This window comes from Alexandromys fortis, unplaced genomic scaffold (genome assembly GCF_014885135.2).
Source record: "Alexandromys fortis isolate MF-2015 unplaced genomic scaffold, M_Fortis_MF-2015_v1.1 scaffold_65, whole genome shotgun sequence".
Classification (NCBI taxonomy): Eukaryota; Metazoa; Chordata; class Mammalia; order Rodentia; family Cricetidae; genus Alexandromys; species Alexandromys fortis.
This window is the reverse complement of record NW_026067986.1, coordinates 8975594-8997081: the sequence shown is the minus strand read 5'-3', so window position 1 is coordinate 8997081 and position 21488 is coordinate 8975594. Positions and strand designations below refer to the sequence as shown.

Below are 21488 nucleotides of genomic sequence, written 5' to 3'. Positions count from 1 at the left end.
TGGCCAGCTATAAACATGTCACTATAGAAGCCAAAACAAAACTCACTCAATAGAATATCATTGACAAAATTTTAAATACAAGTGTCTATACAAGTAAGTGTATTTGCAACATCTAAACTGAGGTAAATTTATCAGAAAGGTCAAACCTTAAAAACAAACATTTTTTTCTTAAAATATTTTTAAATTTTTTTTATAGTTTTAGAAAAACATGATGTATTAGCACTAACAGAACATTAAGAAAATGTCTATATATGATAAAATGTAGTTCTTTATATAATAGATAAAACATTAACACAAAGTTTGATAAAATACAAAAGGATAAGAAGACTACTTAACTCTTCTCTTTCAAAACTCATGGATAGAAACATAAAAGGAAGAATGTAAGGGAACATAGCTCTTATGATACAGACAAACTTGAACCAAAAAGCCTCAAATCATTGCCTATGCTTGCCAGTGCTTGATCCTGGACTTAGATGAGAGACTTGCTTGGAATCGATGCTGGTTGATTTTTAGCCAAGTGCATATTTTCTGGAAGCTCCCAACTTTAAGACAAGGCAATGCAGCTGCAGCTTGTTCATGGGAATTAATCCTCGTTTTATATCTGTCACAAATTGCCTGTGGAAAATGCAGGAAGAAACTTAGTTTGGAATGATGAGGTAGGGAAACTGTGACAAAATCAACTGAGAGGAATTTGTTTTATTTAAGATTTGTTTTGCTAGCTCAGAGATTGGTGTGTGTGTGTGTGTGTGTGTGTGTGTGTGTGTGTTGTGTATAGTCAAACAACAAAACAGAGTGCCTAAGATTATCAATTTCTGGGAGGTCTGTGGGTCTATTCAAGAAAAAAAAATGGAGTGAAGTTGTGTCTTCAGCATAAAAATGAAGGATAACAAAGAAAGCAGAAGCATGTGTTAAAGACAATAATCATACTATACCTCATTTCTTACTGATACTCTCTGCACAATACTTCACTGGAAACTAAGGATCATTTAGTGATGAATTTCAATCAGAAATAAGCCAGTGATGTTTCTATATTTGAAATTACCAAAACAAGATGAATATATACAATATCAAAAGATAGTGACCCAGAGAGACAATTATCACATGTACCCAGACCCAGAAAGACAATTATCACATGTACTCACTCATAAGTGGTTTTTGAACATAAAGCAAAGAAACCAGCCCACAAACCACAAACCCAGAGAACTTAGACAACAATGAAAACCCTAAGAGAGACATACATAGATCTAATCTACATGGGAAGTAGAAAAAGACAAGATCTCCTGAGTAAATTGGGAGCATGGGGACCTTGGCGGAGGTTTGAAGGGGAGGGGAACGGCAGGGAGGGGAGCAGAGAAAAATTTAGAGCTCAATAAAAATCAATAAAAAATTAATACAAAAGATAAATGCATTGACAGTGCAAACACACCACAGATCTTTGAGACAACATTCAAAATAAACATTCATAATCTCAAAATAATTAGCTAATATCATTTATCCTAAAGAAGCACAGATACAAGGGATACTTATGAAATCAGAAAGTCATATAGCCATAGTCATATAGCCTATTGTAGTGGCATTTCAACTCTAATTTAATAAGTAAAGACTGCCTGAAGATTTGAGGGTAAGACAGTCTTATTGGTTAGCCTTACAGACCAGATTATGGTAACACACACATTTAATCTCAGTCGCCTTAATGACACGCCTTCAATCCCAGTAGCCACACTAGTTGCTATAGAAACTGGGCAGTTCATGCCTTTAATGATGGTGGTGCACGCCTTTAATCTGAGCCCTAGAAAGGAATATGAGACGGGGGAAGATGGCTGTCAGATGCAGTCTCCTTCTGAGATCCCAGGAGGCAGAATGGTCATTTCAAACTGAGGTGGAGGTAAGAACCAGTGGCTGGCTGTTTTGGTTTTTGGATCTTCAGGTTGAACCCCAATTTTTGACCCTGAGCCTTCATTTAGTCACTCTTCAGCCTATAAACAGAACTTGGGGGAAGAAACAGGAAGTGATTTTAAAAATGTTAAAGTTACCACAGAAACAAAGAGAGAAAACATATTGAAGTGAGATCAGAAACATGTGGATATGTTTGAGGCAAATAAATAACAAAAGGGAAATACCATCTAATTAAAAAGTACTTCAAAATGTTAAAAACTGTAGTAATAAAGGACATCTGGGCCACACATGATTGTCTGTTTTGAAAAGAACAGAATGCATACAGACTGTACTTTAATAGGATATTAAAGTAGGATCAAACTTAACAGAGAAGAGAAGCCTGGGAGGTAAAGATTTAAGAAGCATACATTTAGCAGAGAAAGTCACAGAGCAGAGAAGACACGTCATCTGGGCTTCCCGTCACTTATAATGGGAATACAAAGAACAGGCTCTTAGGACAGGACACAGTGCATTCCATAGCAAGAACAGTGGGAAGGAAAAACCTCTAGAATTTTTTCCCCTGTAAGTTTCTTTCAAGTGGTGTAGCTCTATATAGATGCTCTTTTATAACAAAATTATGCATCATACTTTAGCAAAACACAAGTGTGAGAGTCAAAGTTAAATTTTAAGCTTTAAATACCATTCTTTAGGGACCCACGAAAGAAAATTGTCTCTGATCTGCAAGCCCCTTTGCCCAAGGACAGACAGTCCCTAAAATGATGGAGGTTATTGTTTATGGTAGATAACAACCTCCATGTTCTTACTCTCCTAAACAAGTTTGTTTGGCTCATCTGGACCAGAGGTGCTTGATCATGTGAGTGGGAGGTACATAGGCAGGAAAGACATCAGGATGTATGTTTGCCCCTGATTGGACCAGATAGGAGATAAATTATGAGTTTTCCTTCTTAAGTCCTTGACTCGGGGCCATTTTTTTCTCTTAATTTAATTTAAACATTTGATTAAAGCTTGCTTCGAATTTGACTTTAAATTGTGGTAGTTGTCTTACTCACAATCAGTGGGATAATCACAAGTAGACAATTGTTTCATGATTGAAAGGGATCATAGCCCACTAGAGCATGTGNGAGTATAAAAAAAAAAAAAAAAAAAAAAAAAAAAAAAAAAAAAAAAAAAAAAAAAAAAAAAAAAAAAAAAACATTAGATTACATTCCTAAAGCTAGCCACCAAAGTTTATTTCCTTATTTGGTCACTTCCTCCTCCTGAGGCTGACTACAAATGTCTAGCTATTGAAATATTGAAGTCCAGCAATCCTTTGGCTCAACTAATTAACATGCCCCAACTAAAATTAAACACCTCATCCTAACACGGAGTTTTCTCCTTTACTTTTATAAACCACCATTTGCCTATGGTTTGTCTCCTCTCTATCCAGAGGGAATCCTTTGTCCCTCCAGAATAAATACCCATGTCCCAGTTCCCTTTTCCCCTTCCCTGACTTGCTTGTCCCCTATCTCCTTTACCATCACATCCTAGACAATTCTAACATAGACCACCCTTCTTTCTTTTCTTACAAATTATACTTGCAAGGTCATTTGCTGATGTTTTCTGCCGAGGTCAGAAAGCAGCCACTTAACTTTTCTTTCCTGCTTAGTAAAGTATCTGTCCGTGAAAATAGGTGTTTGGGTGTGGCTTGTCCCTAATCATGGGTCTGTCAGGGATCCCCCACTGTTCATGACTCCCCTTCATTGAAATCTAAGAAGGTAAATCACTGTAAAGAACTCAATTTGAGTGATATAGAAAACTTTTGTGGAGTAGTGAGTCTCTTCCAGTCAATAGCTGATCATTTTTCTATTGTTCAGAATTGGGAACAGAATAGCTAAAATACCAATAAATCAGATTGGGAAACAGTGAAGGCCCAGCCTGTTGCCACTAGGCTTAAAAGACATCTTACAGTAAAAAAAAAAATCGGTTTATATTTGTTTGTAATTAAACTTCTGTTTTCAAGGATTGGGCTATGTGCCACCTGCAGCCTTAACTACAAATGGTTCTGTGCTTCCTATTCCAGTGGTGACAATCATGTCTTTGTTTCCTAAAGTTGTTTATAACCATCATGCAACCCTACCTTTGTTTCAAAAGTTTACCCATGTCTTTGCGCTGTTTTGACTGCCTTGTTACACCTAGCTTGCAACCATCTTTTTTTATTTTTCAGGAGGTCATGCTTATGTTCTTCTCCCATAACTATGCCTTCCCCCCCCCACTAAATTTCCTATTTGGAAACTCCCTACCTCTGAGCTATAAAAACCTTGTCTTCCCTTTAACTCTGTCTTAGGGAGAGGCAGCCAGTGTGCATGAATCACAAAGCTTGCTTTAATTTATTTGGCCATGATGATTTCTATTGGTGGTCTTTCTCCTTTATTCTTTGGGATTAACAGCAAATCAGTGGTAAGATGCTTGACTAATAATTAATATACATAATGCCCTGGGTTCAATTTTTCAACCCATTTAAAGCAATATGAACAATATGCAAATAAGTACCAAAGTGATCACTATAACATTTTTACTTTATTAAACTTTTTTATTAACTTTATTAAATATCTTATTTTCTTTCCTACTTTTCTCCTGTTCTGGACCAAGCATTCAAAGCTGCTGTATGACACAGATTGACAGTATGGTCATCATATAGAGATGGTATTTTTACATTTGCATAATCTCCCTCTCCAAGAAGTTGGTCTTAGGAGATTTACATACCTTTAGCCAAACTTCATAATCCAACGGTTCTAGCCTCATCTTTCTACCAGGTCCTCCACTGTAACTGGGGACCAGGCTCTAAGACTGCTGTAACCAAGACTCTTCAGTCATGAGGGATAATCCTATTACAATTTGAGCATGAGTTTAACATTGCTTCACAAAAAGTGAATGTATGCCCTTTGAGACTATTGCTTCCTTGAATATCTTTAATTCTAACATTTCTACGGGTCCATTCAGCTCTTCCGCAGCCCTTGGAATATCTATCCTTTGGCATTTGTTCCTGTAAGGTTACTGGATAAATTAAAGTTGACTGTTTGAAACCTTAGGCTGGTCTTCTCTTACCTTGAAGTGAAATGCTGAGATTGCTTCCCCTTTAAATTCTTCTGTCTGGATCTGAATATCTCTGTGATCTGCTTTAAGAAGTTTTCCTTAAGACCTGTATCTTGACACACATATCAACCAGCTTTTTAAAGGATAAACCAAGAATTATCAAACCAACAATAAAGATTATCAAAATGATAATTAACATTGTGTTAATCCTGGTTAAATTGATTATCATTCCATTTAATTGTTCCAATTTTATTTTATTTTTTTAATGGTTCCAATTTTAAACCATTCATTTTGTAATCATACAGAGACCCATCTCCTTCCTTCATAATAGTGTTTCCCAATCTTTGAAGTGAGGACCACCCCGCCTTAAACTAATCCCCTCTTTTACAAATACCCAATTGTCTCATCAAATCTGATGATGATGATGATGTCAGTGAAATGTGTGGTGTAGCACATTTGAGTGGCTAAAACAGACAGTGAACAGCCTGACTGGGGAGAGCTGCAGCTGCTAGCATGTAGCTGTGAGCTGAGAGTGGCAGCCCAAGGAGAGAAGGTCTAGGGGAAGACTGCAATCAGTAAGAAAGAGCACGCCAACTTTCTGAAAAACACACATGAGATGATTCAGAAAATGCATGTGCGGTGAAAGCTGTGTGAAGGCAGAGTCAGCTGGTCTAGGGTAGGTAAATCCTATGGCATTTGGAACCTGTATACTTCTTGAGTTTGGATGGCAGCTGGAGACTCAGGTAAAGAGGCAACAATAGGAAAATCCCAATCTCCCTCAGAGATTTTGGGAAAAAAGAAAAAAAAAACCTAGCCAGTGGAATAGTAATTCTGACAGGAGCCCCCACATGTAGCTCTGGCATGCACCAGAGGCTGCAAACCCACAAGCAAGTGACCTTTTCATGAATTCATGCCTTAAAGTTGTTTCACATGTTCTAATTGGTCTTAATAATAAAATCCTGGAGCCAGACATTGGGGTAAATGCTGAAAGATCAGAGACAAAGAAACAAGCCACTGCCAACTCTTAGCTTTCTAACTTCTCAGAAAAAAAAAATTCTGAGTTTTTCTCTTCTCCTGTTTTATATTCCTCTCTCCACACAGCCATATCACTTCCTGTCTGTCTGTACAGACCTCCAGACAACTATGGTTAACTAGTGGTTAGTTTTGGCCTCTGATCTTCAGGCAAGCTTTATTTGTTTTTGTTAGAGCACAAACAAAATATCATTACAGAAAGAAACACATTAGGAAGCAAATGGAGGCTGCTCCTGGCTCTCTAATCTTCCAGTTTTACTCCAATATTTGACTACTAATTTTTTATTGTTAAGACTAATTAGGATCACTCTTCATATAATAAATAAGATTTCATTAACAACAATATTTACAGAGACATTTAATGCTAGTAGTTACAGGAACCACAGTATTAATCAGTAAAGAGAGCTGTATATTTCTTCTTTTATCAGTTTTCAACACTTAACCCATAAATTAATAAGATTTTCCCCACGCAAATTATTGATTGAATCCTGACCCCTACTCACACCCCCACCCTGTTCTTCTATTTCTAGGCAATTGCAATCTGAGGAAATAGTTGTTAAGGGAGCCCAATCTCTTTTGGCTTTGCCTTTATTCTAGGCTCCTGAAGGTAAGTAAAGTTGAATGGTAAACTAGGCCATGCTAATGGAGTGCCTTTTTCTGTCCTGTGTCCTGGGTAGCAGAATTCTTCATACTTCATGAATAAAAAAAAAGAAGTTGATTCCCTGAAATGCTGCCTAGGAAGTGACTACAGAACATGGAAACCAAGCAAACTGACATTTAAATAATATAAACAATGAAATTAAGAATCCAATTTGTATGGTGAAAACACAAAACACAGAAGAAAAAAACCCAACAAGCAAACAAAAGCATCCAAAGGCACAATGTCCACTCTTGGTTTTTTCCCATGGTTGAATTTCTAATTGTAACAAAACTAATCTGTGTTTAATGTTACACATTACAATCCTTTTCTAGTAATTTTGCATAATATGGAATGCTTATATTATCTTGTCCATATAATTTTGGGGATGTATTTATCCCAAAGTTAGTTTTTGAGATTGTTTCTTGTATTATTTCAGTCATTCACAGAAATCTTTTACTGCATGACTTTGCCACTTTGACAACAATAGGAATACACAGAAGGATGCCATTGGTGGCCCTGCAGAGAGAAGAGTTCATACCATATATTGCAGAAGCCCTAAGAATCCTGACCTCAATCCAGCAGGAGGTGACCTAAGAGCAAAGTGCAATAGAAATCAGAAGCTGCCTCTGAAGCTTGTGACATCAGGGATAGATTTGAAAGTGAGAATCACAAAACCAATTGGACTTTTGTGATTCTGTTAGAAAATGTACAGCTATGAATTTGTCATTGGAAAGTATGTAAATTCAGAGGCTTGGGAGACAGAGCATAAAATGATGTAGGTGCAGGGACTAAGGCAGGACATGCTTCTACATTGCTCAGTGTTCCTATATCATTGCCTGTTCCTGAGCATTTTATAAAAGCTCTAAAATTAAGGTTGAGTCTATAAATGTGACCATAATTAAACTTTAACTTATTATATTTTATTTGAGTGACATCAGTCACTCAAAGACTAGGTTGCCATGATCAAACTACAGCTTTCTTTCCTTCTCCTGGACACAGTTTCACAGAAGTCTTGCTATGCAAACTTTTGGGATGAAAGACGGGAGAGGAGAAAAAAAAATGGAGGAAAAATAGGGAAAAATTAAAAATCAAGCACTTCACTGGAAGAAATGATGGTTAGATATTATAAAGGGGAGTGGTTTTTTTAAAATTAAATTTTCTATAGAAGCTATGAAAATGTAAGTCATTAGTTTGGACTGTTTGAAAAGGTCCCTTTGTTGCTAAACTGTGTTAGCAGCAATTCAAGATCCCCTGTTGAGGTTACATCTACTGATAGTGGAGTATGATGATTTAGAAAGATTGTAATTGTTTTTAAAGTGCAAGGAGAACATTTCTGAATAGTAGAGTTTCATTACTTATATATTTTAAAAATATTTTTTGGGTAATTTCCAAACAATGAGTCATTACTATTATTGTTCAATGCTGTTTTTACCTTTAGTTCAATAGGTACAAACTATAATTTTTCTTTAGTAAAAATTAAAATACAAGCCATTTGTGTCTTGTCATTGAAAACATTTACAAGATAGGTAGATGTTACTTAAATCAGCACTATTTATGTGGGATTCCCCTCTGTCCACTATGAATACATTTTATTATCATTGGTTAATAAAGAAGCTGCTTCCACCTATATCAGGGCAGAATATCCAGGCGGGAAGGGATGTATATAGAGAGTAGGCAGAGTCAAAGAGAAACATTGCATTTGCTGAAGGAGAAAGATTCCAGCCACCAGCCAAAATATTACTGGTAGGCCACAACCTCATGGTAATTCATGGATTAATAGAAATGGATTAACTTAAGATGTAAGAGTTAGCAAAAAATATGCCTAAGCTATTGGCCAAAAGTATTGTAATTAAAATAGTTTCAGTGTTATCATTCACACCTGGGCAACTTGGAAACAAACGAGCAGTCTCTACCTACAAATGGCTTGGCAATGTGGGCTGACTACATCCACCTAAAACCTGAGGAACTTGGGAAGGAATTGCAGACATACACACATGCACACACAAAACAGAATTAAACATTGCTTCATGGTAGCAGCATTTTCTTGGGTGAGCTCTGTTTGCTAGAAGCAAGCAGAGACACAATTCCTTTAAGAGAAGGCTTCCTAACTCAGCAGTAGCAGCAAAAACTGTATGGCTCCTTCAAGAAGGCTCCCTGGTTTGTGCTAGTCTCATGAACAGCTCTGGCTCTTTCAGGAGGCCAAGCTATTGAATGGGGTTTGTATGTTGCAAGTTACTTGGTGGCAGCATAGGTAAACTGCTTACCAAAATTGAGGTTGTGAGCACAGCTCCCTCCCAGAAGTCCCAGACCAGAGCTAGCTATAAAGGTACCTTCACCATATTGAAAGGCAGAGAAAGGCAAAGGCAACATCCAGGGCCACTGCAACCAAGCTGTTCACAATTTTAAAAACACTCCAAGTAAGAAAATAATTACAGATACTCAATAAAGACAGATTCAGACAGAAACAAACCTCTGAACAGGTCACAGTGTAATTAAAAATGTACACAAGCTTGGGATAAAAAAGAAAAAGAGTATAGAGAGTTATAAAAAGAAGTGAATCATCTTGAAAATTAAAACAAAGTCTTCAAAGAGATTGTAAAGGTATAATAGTAAATGTATAATAGAAATATAATTGATTTCAAACAGTCATATATTGGAGGAATTAAAAATAAGCCACATAAAGATGAAATATACACAAAGAATCAAGATTATGTATATTATTGTTTCCTTTAAAATTTTTTGACTGCAGAGAGACATTTGATTCAGGGGCTTGCTAGTTAAACCAACATATATATTTTAAAGGTATTGTGACTTTAAAATTTGAGTGTAAGGATATGTTTCTTTGGAAAAGAGGTTTTGTTTTTGTTTCTACAGAGGATGGGAACCTATGCTATGTGGTTTGATGGAACAAGATTCCCCCCAGAAGGTTGATGTGGGATTCCCCTCTGTATGGTGTGAACACCATTGATTAATAAAGTAACTGCCTTGGTCTGTTGATAGGGTAGAATAGAGGTAGGTGGGGGAAAACTAAATGAAATGCTGGGAGAAAGAAGGTTAGAGCCAGAGAGAAGCCATGTAGCCCCACCAGAACCAGATGGAACATTAGCCAGTAAGCCACAGCCCTGTGGTGAGATACATATTAATAGATATGGGTTAAAGTAATATGTAAGAGTTATCCAATAAGAAGCTAGAACTAATGGACCAAGCAATGTTTTAATTAATACAGCTTCTGTGTGATTATTTCAGGCTTGAGCTGTCAGGAAACAAACAAGTGGCCATCCACCTACAAAAGATCTCCATGAACCACTAAAAATACTTCACACCACAAACAGCAGGAAGTAATTTGCAAAAACTATGCCCAAATTCCCAAAATGGTTGTTTATAAATGTTTGTTTTTATTCAAAAAGGGCTATGATATAAAAATGAATACTTTGCATTGGTATAGATCTTGTTCTATTAATTCAAATTTAAGGTTTATTTTGTTATACAATGTATATGTATTTCTTTTTTATACTTTTATTAATTTTTATTGAATTCTACATTTTTCTCTGCTTCCCTCCCTACCTCTCCCCTCCCTCTTCAACCCTCCCCAAGATCCCCATGTATTTCTGCTTTTGTTTAAAGTATTATGTTTGTGCAGTTCATTTAAAAATGTTGTATAATTAAGAAATCCATATTAATAGATCATCTTCTAAAATAATCAAACTTTTAGTTGTGTTAGATAATCTTCAACAGTTCAAAAATCTAAGGAATATGGCATTTGAAATGCTTTAAAAACTTAGGACTTTTCATGACAATGAGACACATTTACTTCTGTTAGCACCAATCTACTTCAAGAGGATGATGGTCATTGAAGAGGCTCCTTATAGAGTTTGTTAGTCATTTTGGCAAGAAACTGCTCTTTCCTGGACTGCTTGATGGTATGCTATATGAACTAGATATACAGGACCGATAGAGAAATAACTGCTGAATTTGCCTAAAGGTGAGACAGTTCTTCAGGGTTCTTGCTTCATGAAAGAGTCTGCCAAATATTCTGCAGGATACAAAAGAGAGTGACAGACAAACTGCCAATAAAGGCAAAAGTCTTTCAAATTTCCTGCTTCATGAAAATGTTTGCCAAATACTATAGGCCCATAGGCTGAAGATGGATGCCCCAATGGTGCAGAAGAACTTTAGGTGTGACTGTCTAGGCAGTGAGATGTCTCTGTCAATTCTAGAGTTAGGAAGTTGCTTACAAGGCACTTCCTGTTAACTTAGGTAATATTATATTCTTCTGGATACTGTGATAGAGTTGGATAATAGTTATAATGATAGTTTTCCCTAATTATAAAACAGATAAAGTAGATATCAATAGTGTAACTGTAATTCTTCTTTGATACCTGTTTTGTTAAATGTAATTTCACTATGTTAAAATTAAAATCTTCCTTTTCATTTAGACAGAAAGGGGGAGATGATGTGGGATTCCCCTCTGTATTCTATGAATATGTTTTATTGCCATTGGTTAATAAAGAAGCTTCTTCTGCCTATAGCATGGCAGAATATAGCCAAGCTGGAAGAGATATAGAAAGATAGTAGGCAGAGTTAAAGAAATGTCATATAGCTGCTGAAGGAAAAAACCACCAGCCACAAGCCAGAATGTTCCTGGCAGGTAACATCTTTGTGGTGGTTTACAAGTTAAAATAAATAGATTAACTTAAGATGTAAGAGTTAGCTAAAAATATGCCTAAACTATTGTCCAAACTCTATTGAAATCAGCATAGTTTTTGTGCTATTATTTGCATCTGGGCAGCTGAAAAATAAGTAAATGAGTGAACAGTCTCTACCTACAAACTATAGCTTCATTTTAATGTTAGAATATTATAGTAACAATATTTCCAACCAATCACAAGTCAAACACTTGATTTGTCAACTTCCCTGATGTTTTCATTGTGAGCATAGATTTGAATTGTCGAATTACCTCTCTAGCACATTAATATGTAATTGAACAGATCACTCTTAGTAGGAATCACAGTCATACAATGTTTTTTCTATTTTATAATAGCTTACACTGAAATTAGACTTACTTTTCATATATATGTGCACTTTTGAAAAAAAATATTCTAAGTCATCTTGAACATTCTATAAACTTGCAGATTACTAAAGAAATTTTCTCACTTATGAAATGATCCCAGATGTTTTCCATTTTCATGTTACATGTACAAACTTGCTCACAAGGAACTAAAATAGAATTGTGTGACTCATTAGGAAATATTTTCACATATTCTGATGGTTGCTCAAAAATAATTGAATAAGAACAACCTAGTTTCTGCAGAAGGAAGATAAATTCTTAAACTGACACTCTGGAAATTAGACTCTGAAATAAATCTAAATTCAGCACCCTTCAGAAACCACCCTGTTCTCTTCAGTATAGAGTACATTATGAAAGTCCTGTGTGAGTACCGAAAACAACTGCTTTCTTTTGCCACCATTTCTAAGAACTTTAAAACTCCTAATATATATAAAAAGTTAGACCAGAATCTCTTTATGTAAGCTTGACTGAACTGGAGCACACTATGTAGATCAGGCTGTCCTTGAACTGTCTTCCTCATACCTCCTGAGTGCTCAGATTATAGGTTTATGGCATCACTCCTGGCATGCACATAGAGATATTTGTAATGGTAGTGTACATAATATTTGTAAAGAATAAAGAGACTTTTGTTACAGGGAGAAATGAGAGTGAAGGTAGTATAATGTCATGTAGGCAGAAGTTTCTGTCCTGCCTGGTCCCACAGCTTTTCTCAGTGAACCATTTTCATCTTGCTTCCTCTGTGTCTTGGTGGCAACTGCAGACTGAGTCTTTCCTCTTCGCAGAATTTTCCTAGTCTTGTTGCCCCACCTATACTTCCTGCATGGATACAGGCCAGCCAGCTTTTCATTAAACCAATACAAGTGACAAATCTTTACAGTGTACAAGACCATTATCCCACAGCACCATAATGTCTTGAGAGAGGTTGTATATTATACAGATGGATTTCAACTTGGTGGGAAAAAGTAGAGAGCAGTGCTTTCATAAGAACAGACAGTGTGTGCTGTATTTCAACAAAACATTCTATTCTGACAGTAATTCACAAAAGGTGTAGAAGAACAAGATTAATATATAAGGACTAGCTGGTAATGTAATATCAGTACTGAAAAGACTGAAGCAGGAAGGTGGTATACTTCAGGCCAGCCTGAGCTACATTGTGAATTCCTGTCTTTGGGACTTGGGAGGATGAAGAAGAAGACAATGAAAAAAAAATGCATTGATCCTTTAGTAGGACTGTTATAGTTCTATATCTTTCTTCAAAAGTGACAGAAATGGTTTAAGAATTGTCTCCTGTTTGGATGTAAGATCAAACAAGTGTTATAGTCAGAGGGAATAAAGAATTCCATGGTAGACTTTCTTTATCATATAAGATGACTGGTTAGAAAGAAACAAGATAGAGACAATCACATTTTTTTCCTGCTTTTTATTAGTATAGATTCAATGGAAATGAGTCTTTACTGTCCCAAAGATAAAGGGAATGCATGCAGGGTGTATTTCTCTCATGTAGAGGAGCATTTCTGAGCTTTAGTCTAAGATGGGCTTCAGATGAGATTTTGAAACCAAATACACCCAAGTGCTAATAGAAGCCACGTGAATCCTTTCATTAGTCTGGGAGGATAGCATGAGAATAAGAAGTGAACTTGATTGCTACTCCAAAAGAGGAAAGAAAAACTATTTATGACAGGAAACAGTCCTGTTTTACTCCACAGAGCAAGACTTTGCAAGTTCACATATGCCTGTTTTCTTAGTTTGCAAGTTGCGTTATTATGTGGAAGCATACATTTTTGTTTAATAATGTTTCATTGAAATTGTTATTTTTCTCTACTTTAAATGTTTAAATGTAAAAAAAAATAAACTTAAAAACTCGTTTTCTCCAGTCTAATGTAGTAAGCTATGGTTTGAAAGACTTTACTTCAAGTCAAGAAATACTTATATCAATATCTTTAATCTTTCGGTTCAAAACCAAGAATAACTCTACTTATGTGCCGTATAACTGTTAGCAGACCCTGAAATGGTCCCTAGGTAATATATACCTCTACCTTGCTCTGGGTTCTGTACTGAAAATCAAAAAAGAAAGCACATAACTGTTCTTTTCTCTTTAAACAGCAAGCTTCGTTATTGCAGAAAGCCAGTTTTATAAATAAAGCAACTAAAGTAACACTACCAATGTGGCTTTGGTGATGGTTTGACACGCTGTGCAAGACTCTCTCCTGCTTAAGTTAATTAAGCTGTAACCAGAAGAGCCTGTGATGATTAATTGCCTTTACTTTGCTACAAAACAGGTCACGTTCAACTGTATTATGTCTTTTTTTTTAAAGATTTATTTATTTATTTATTAAGCATACAATGTACTGCTGGCAAGGAAGGCACCAGGTCTTATTAGAGACGGTTGTGAGCCACCATGTGGTTGCTGGGAATTGAACTCGGGTCCACTGGAAGAGCAACCAGTGCTCTTACCCTCTGAGCCATTTCTCCAGCCCCCTGTATTATGTCTTATAATTACTCTCCGTAAATAAGACATGCAAATGGCCAACAGACATATGAAAAGATGGCCCAAATGACCCATCATCAGGAAGATACAGACAAAACTTTAAACATATTTTCACCTCACACTTACTAAGTTGGCTTTTGCTAAAAGAAAAACTAAAAGTAAAGTGGGTTGTTCCTTCACACTGTGTAAATATATGTCACTGTGGCTGGTTTAATAATGAAGCCGACTGGCCAATATTTGGACAAGGTAAGGTTTAATAACAAGGCAAGGTTAGGCAGAAGAGACAAACTGAGAAGACTGGGAAGAAAAAGGGCAGAGTTGGGAGTTACAAACAGATGTAGAGAGAAGCAATACGGGCATGCCATACTGAGAAAAGGTACCAAGCCATGTTGCAAAGCATAGATAAGACATATGGGTTTAGTTAAATGTGCAAGTTAGGTAGTAGTAAGCCTGAGCTATTGGCCAAGCATTTATAATTAATATTGACTTTCCAGGTCAGTTATTTGGGAACTGATGAGGTGGAAAGAAAAGCCCATCTACAAAGTAACAAGTGTTGGTGAGGTCGTGGAGAAAGCAGAACGCTTTTACACTGCTGGTGAGTCTTCTACCTACCATCAAATGTCATCCATTCACCCCTACAGAGAACCAAAGACAGACCAATGTAAGGACAGCACCAGTGTCTAACTTGGTGAGCCAATGGATTTTACTGTGGTGCCTTACTGAAATGAGAGGATCAGGTGTAGGGGGTTTACAAATAGAGAATTTGGTGGGAAAAATAGGCAGAGTTACAGGAGCCGAAAACAAGGTAGCCATAGCAACACTTTAGAACAAAGGAAGGCTTATGAGATGGTTATAAGAACTTTAAAAAAAAAAACCATAATTTCCACTTCCTGGATCAAGTAGTACAGAACCATTGGTAGCTAAGGTCACAGGTGCAGCCTAGCCCAATCCTTGAAAATCAGAGATTTAATAATAAGTAGGAATGAACCTCATTTGCCATTTCTATAAGACAGCTTTTAAATGTAAATTAGAGTCAGGCTGATTTGTCACTACCCCTTGTAAATCAGTGATTTTACTCAGGTTATTTCCAGGAATATGGGTAATGAGTTGATTTCAGAAGGGAAATAAATAAATAAAGGTGCTTTGGAGAATGAGAAGAATGCTTAGGGATTCATCACACCCAAAATCCTCTTACTCTCTTAAACTTGGCCTACATCAATTAAAAAAATAATGTAAGTAAGAAAATAATGTGTGAGCTCACACATGTCTGACCTTCAGGTTTCTAAAGGTGGTACTCTCATCTTGCTTTACACCGCTTATTCACGGTGTAATGAAAATAGTTATGACAGATAACGTCTTCTAATATTTATTTTTCAATTTCAACCTCTTCACAATGCACATCATCATAAAATGCCAAATTAATCTCTTTTAGTGTCTGAGTGATTTTTTTGGCTTCCAAAAGATCCCAAATCTATGACTCATGAGAAAGAAAGCTGCTGCATGGGGACCTCCAGGCTGAGTTCATGCTCTCAGGGCTCACTTCAAGTGTCCCATCAGCTGTGAAAACTGAAGGTCAGATATTCAGTAAACATCTTCTAGTTTTGAAGAAAAAAAAAGACTTTGCTAAATGGCTTATAATGATGCATTTATAAAAGACTATTTTAACATTTAATAAATACTAAGTATAAGGATAAATTGTTTCAAAAATCATATCAAGATTGGCCATTGAGAACTGATTCAAAATATCAGCTAGTAAAAAAACAATAAGCAAAGTAAGTGAAATGTTTAAATAATTCTTGTTGCAAGGAGGGGCTGTTAGTTCATTCTGGCCTCCCAGCTAGCTTAGCCCCGAAGTAACAACATAGAAAACTGTATTAATTAAATCACTGCTTGGCCCATTAGCTCTAGTTTCTTATTGGTTAATTCTTACATCTTAATTTAACCCATTTTTATTCATCTGTACATTGAAACGTGGTCATGGACTATCAGAAAGGTTTCAGCATGTCTGCCTCTGGCAGCAGATCCATGGCATCCCTCTAATTCTGCTTTCTTCCTCCCAGAATTCAGTTCTGTCTTCTCCGCCTACCTATGTTCTGCCCTGTCAAGCCAAGGCAGTTTCTTTATTCATTAACCATTATAAGCAACACACAGAGGGGACTCCCACATCCAATTCTTTCCTAACTTTAACTTTTTAAAGGTTGAAAAAAAACATGTTTTTAAAGTTTTAAAACAAACAAACAAAACCAACAAATTTTTGACTCTAACTATGCCCCAAGTGAAAGAGTTGTTCTCATGCTAAGGGGTGGTAAGCACTGAAACACCAACCACCAATGCAAGAGAATAAATGTCTGGGCTGAAAGAAAGAGAGTTAACAGGAACGACAGCCAGACAGTATGGAATCAATTTCTACCTGGCAAGAAAACTGAAAGGATAGTGTTTCTTTTGTGCAATATTTTCCACATTGGTTTTTAGCAATTTCTGCATCATTAGTAACATCTGTGACAGAAAGACAGAGAAAAAATCAATTACAATGGGAGGGGAGCAAGACACCAGTGCAGGAGAATCAGAAAAATAAAGCTTTGTCTAATGTCACGTCTTCATCGCCAGCTTTCCCATCCTTATTTTCCTGTAACATGAAATCACAAAGGAAGCTGGGATAGCCTTAACCACAGCAACATTCCTCTACCTGGCATAGGATTGCAGACCAGAGGACTGATTGGAAAGTTCCTTCTTTGATAGGATGAAGAGGGTGGAGCATTTCTCCTGGTGGCTACAGAAGATTAACTGAAGCTCCTTTCTGTTTAGCAGGCTCACCATGAAAGGAGGCATGCTTGGATATTGCCTCATACCCATGGGATATAAATCAAATTTGCAGTGTAACATTTCTATGTTTTTTTAAATATTATCTGGTTTATTTAGGCAAATCATCATTATCCTTCATGGGAAACAAATGTAATGGATTATTCTATAAATTTAGAGACTTTTTTCTCCCAAGTCGTATTATATCTTACCACACATCCTTTGAGCCAGTATTTTGGTGTAGTTGTGGCATGGACAGAGAATCTCTTGTCATCTGACTGACCAGAGCATTTCACCAAGTCTATATGCTGGATGTTTTCTGAAAATATTATTACAATTGTAACTTCTCAAGGTATTAGCACTGATGTTTTACAGAAGCATGGATGTCTTAGAGGATTTCTGTGAGATCCTATTACAATCTCCTTTATCTACCATGATTCTGTTTTTAATGTGTGTCAGACACAGTACTTATTGTAGAACTAACAAGCTAAATGGAGACGTTGTAATAAAGAACCCAAATATTCAAAATAAAGTTTCAGTGATGAGCAAAGGGAAAAATCATGATCCTACATGTGCCTTCATACTTATATGTTTGCATATCATCATGGAAACACCGAAGCAAAATTAATATTATAATTATGAACTGAATGGTTTCTATTCTACAGGGTTGTCAGTTTACAGTAATATTATAAATTCTTAGAGGTTGAAAATCCAGAATGACTAGCAGCCCAAACCATTTCAAAGATCAGCTTGTGTTAAAGTCTCTGCCACCTCCCGCTTCCTTCACTTTCCCCCCCCTGCCATCCTACCTCCCCATACACTCCTCAGAAAGTGTAAGAGTTCCTATGGGGAGTCAACAAAGTCTGACACTTCACTTTGAAGCAAGCAAGACCAAGGTCCTCCCCCACTCTGTTTAGGCTTAGCAATGTATCCTTCCCAAAAGAATGTGCCCCTAGATGCACTCCAAGAACTAGGGATAAATCCTGCTAGTGACACCACAGACTGTGTAAGCCTCACAACTGTCCCCCACATTCAGTGAGCCTAATTTGGTCCTTTGCAGGTTTGCCTGCTCTTAGTCCAAAGTCAGTGAGCTCTCACTAGCTCAGGTCAGCTGTTTCTGTGGGTGTCATCATCATGGTCTTGACCCCTTTGCTCATTATTATTGCTTCTCTGTCTCTTGGGCTAGTCCCAGGGAGCTGTAGACCTCTGTATCTTTTTCATCAGTTGCTAATTGAAGGTTCTATGATGGCAATTAAGATAGTCATCAGTCTGATTACAAGGTAAGGCCAATTTAGGCATCCTCTCCACTGTTGCTTAAAATCTTAGCTGGGGTCATCCTTCAGGATTCCTGGGACTTTCCCCAGTGCCGTGTTTCTCAATAGTCCTTTAGTGGCTCCCTCAATCAAGATATCGCTTTCCTTTCTCTCCCTTGCCGTTCTTCCCCCTTCTTGAGCATCCCATTCTCTCATGTTCTCCCCATTCCTCCCCCAGCCCTTCCACCCTTTTTTTCCCCACTCCTAGTTTTCCCAGGCGGTCTTGTCTGTTTCCCCTTCCCATGGGAATCTATGTATGTTTCTCTTAGGCTTCTCTTTGTTTTCTATCTTCTCTGGATCATACACTATAGACTGGTTATACTCGCTTTACATCTCATACCAACTTATGTGTGAGTACATACAGTGTTTGTCTATTTGGGTCTGATTTACCTCACTCAACGCGTTGTTTTCTAGTTCCATCTATTTTCATGATATTTCAAGATGTCATTGTTTTTAACCACTAAGTAGTACTCCGTTGTGTAAAATAATCGCATTTTCTTTAGCTATTCTTCAGTTGAGGGGCATGTAGGTTGGCTTCAGGATCTAGCTATTACAAATAATTTTTTTATGAATACAGTTGAGCAACATCCTTGTCATATGAGTGTGCATCCTTTGGGCATATTCCCAGGGTTCTGAGTTAGATTGACTCCCAATTTTCTGAGAAATAGTCATATTGATTTCCAAAGCGGCTATCAGTTTTCATTCAATGGATGAGTTTCTCCTTACTCTACTTCTTTTCCAGCATAAGCTATCTTTGGTGTTTTGGATCTCAGTCTTTCTGAGAGGTATAAGATGGTATCTCAGAGACATTTTTATTTGTATTTCACTGATAGCCATCAGTGATGTTGAACTATTCCTTAAGTGTCTTTTGGCGATTTGTAATTCTTCTTTTGAGGATTCTCTGTTTAGAGCTATACCCCCATTTTTGGATTGGATTATTTGGTAATTTGATGGCTAGTTTCTTGAGTTCTTTATATATTTTTGAGATCAGTCTTCTGTCTGATGTGGGGTTAGTGAAGATCTTTTCCCATTCAGTAGGCTGCCATTTTGTCTTGGTGACGGTGTCCTTTGCCTTGCAGAACTTTCTCAATTTCAGGAGGACCCATTATTAATTGATGTTCTTTGTGTCTGTGCTGTTGGTATTATATTTAGAAAGTCATCTTCTGTGTCCTTGCATCCAAGGCTACTTCTCACTTTCTCTCTAATGAGGTTCAGTGTGGCTGGATTTATGTCGAGGTCTTTGATCCCTTTGGACTTAAGTTTTGTGCAGGGGAATAGATATGGATCTATTTGCATTCTTTTACATGTGACATCTAGTTATGCCAGAACTATTTCTTAAAGATGATTTTTTTATTCCATTGCATAATTTTAGCTTCTTTGTAAAAAAATCAGGTGGTCACAGGTTTGTAGATTAATATCAGGGTGTCTGATTTGGTTCCATTTGTCCAAATGTCTGTTTTTATGCCAATACCAAACTGTTTTCATTACTGGAGCTCTATATAATAGAGCTTGATGTCAGGGATGGTGATGCCTCTGGAAATTCATTTATTGTAGAGGATTGTTTTCACTATTCCATATGAAGTTGTGTATTGCTCTTTCAAGGTCTGGGAAGAATTGTGCTGGGATTTTGATAGGGATTGCGCTAAATCTGTAGATTGCTTTTGGTAGGATTGCCATTTTTACTGTGCTGATCCTAACATTCCAAGAGCATGGAAAATGTTTCCATTTTCTGATATCTTCTACAATTTCTTTCTTCAAAGTTCTTGTTGTACAGGTCTTTCATTTCTTTGATTAGTGTTACCCCAAGATATTTTCTGTTATTTGTGACTATTGTAAATTGTGATGTTTCTCTGATTCCTTTTTCAGCACCTTTATCATTTGTATATACAACAGCCACTGATAATTTTTTGAGTTGATCTTGTATCTGTCTACATTACTGAAGGTGTTTATCAGGTGTAAGAGGGAACTCTTTGAATTTGGGGTTACTTATGTATATTGCCATATCATCTTCAAATAGCAAAAGTTTGACTTCTTCTTTTCCAGTTTGTATCCCTTATATCTTCTTTTGTTGTCTTATTGCTCTAGCTAGAACATTGAGTACTATGATGAATAGGCATGGAGAGAGTGGACAGCCTTGTCTTGTTCCTGATTTTAGTGGAATCACTTTGAGTTTCTCTCTTTTTAATTTGATGTTGGCTGTTGGTTTGCTGTATATTGCTTTTATTGTGTTTAGATACATTCCTTGTATCCCTGATCTCTCCAAGACCTTTATTATGAATGGTTGTTAGATTTTGATGGATTTTTATAGCATCTAATGAGATGATCACATGGTATTTTTTTCTCTCAGTTTGTTTATGTGGTAGATCAGATTGATAGATTTCCATGTGTTGAACAATGGCTACATCTCTGGGATGAAGTCAACTTGATCATGGTGGATGATTTTTTTAAATGTGTTCTTGGGTTTGGTTTGCCAGCTTTTTATTGAGTATTTTTGAATAAATGTTCATGAGGGAAATTGGTCTTTAATTCTCTTTCTTAGTTGCATCTTTGTGTGGTTTGGTTACCAGGGTAACTGTCAACTCATGAAAAGAGATGGGCAAGGTCCCTTCTGTTTCTATTGTGTGGAACAAACCGAGGAATGTTGGTGTTAGCTCGTCTTTGAAATTCTGGTAGAATTCCACAATGAAATTGTCTGACCCTGGGCTTTTTTTTTTTTTTTTGGTTGAGAGATTTTTATGACTGTTCCTATTTTCTTAGGGGTTATAGGTCTATTTAAGTTGTTTATCTGTTCTTGATTTAATTTTGGTATGTAGCACATATCCAGAAAATAGTCCATTTCATTTAATTTTTTCATTTTTTTTCTGGGGTACCTGATGATTCTCTGGATTTCGTCCTCTTCTGTTGTTCTGTCCCCTTTTCATTTCTGATTTTGTTAATTCCCCTATTTTCTCTCTGCCTTTTGGTTAGTTTGGATAAGAATTTGTCTATCCTGTTGATTTTCTTGCGTAACCAACTTCTTGTCTCATTGCTTCTTTGTATTGCTTTCTTTATTTCTATTTTTATTGATTTTAGCCCTCAATTTGATTATTTCCTGGCATCTACTCCTGCTGTGTAAGTCTGCTTCTTTTTGTTCCACAGCTTTCAAATGTGCTGTTAAGTTGCTCATGTGAGATTTCTTCA

The 21488-nt window shown here is 36.7% G+C and overlaps 1 long non-coding RNA gene across 1 annotated transcript in view; it reads left to right on the top strand.

Annotated features, from left to right (window-relative positions):
- The first annotated feature begins 11006 nt into the window (after positions 1–11006).
- The window catches only part of LOC126511894 (uncharacterized), a 53106-nt gene continuing 42624 nt past the window's right edge, over positions 11007–21488 (top strand). Inside the window, exons 1-2 of the long non-coding RNA XR_007594809.1 lie at positions 11007–13987; positions 14691–14791. This is a non-coding gene — a long non-coding RNA (uncharacterized lncRNA). The remainder of the gene's footprint in view (positions 13988–14690; positions 14792–21488) is intronic.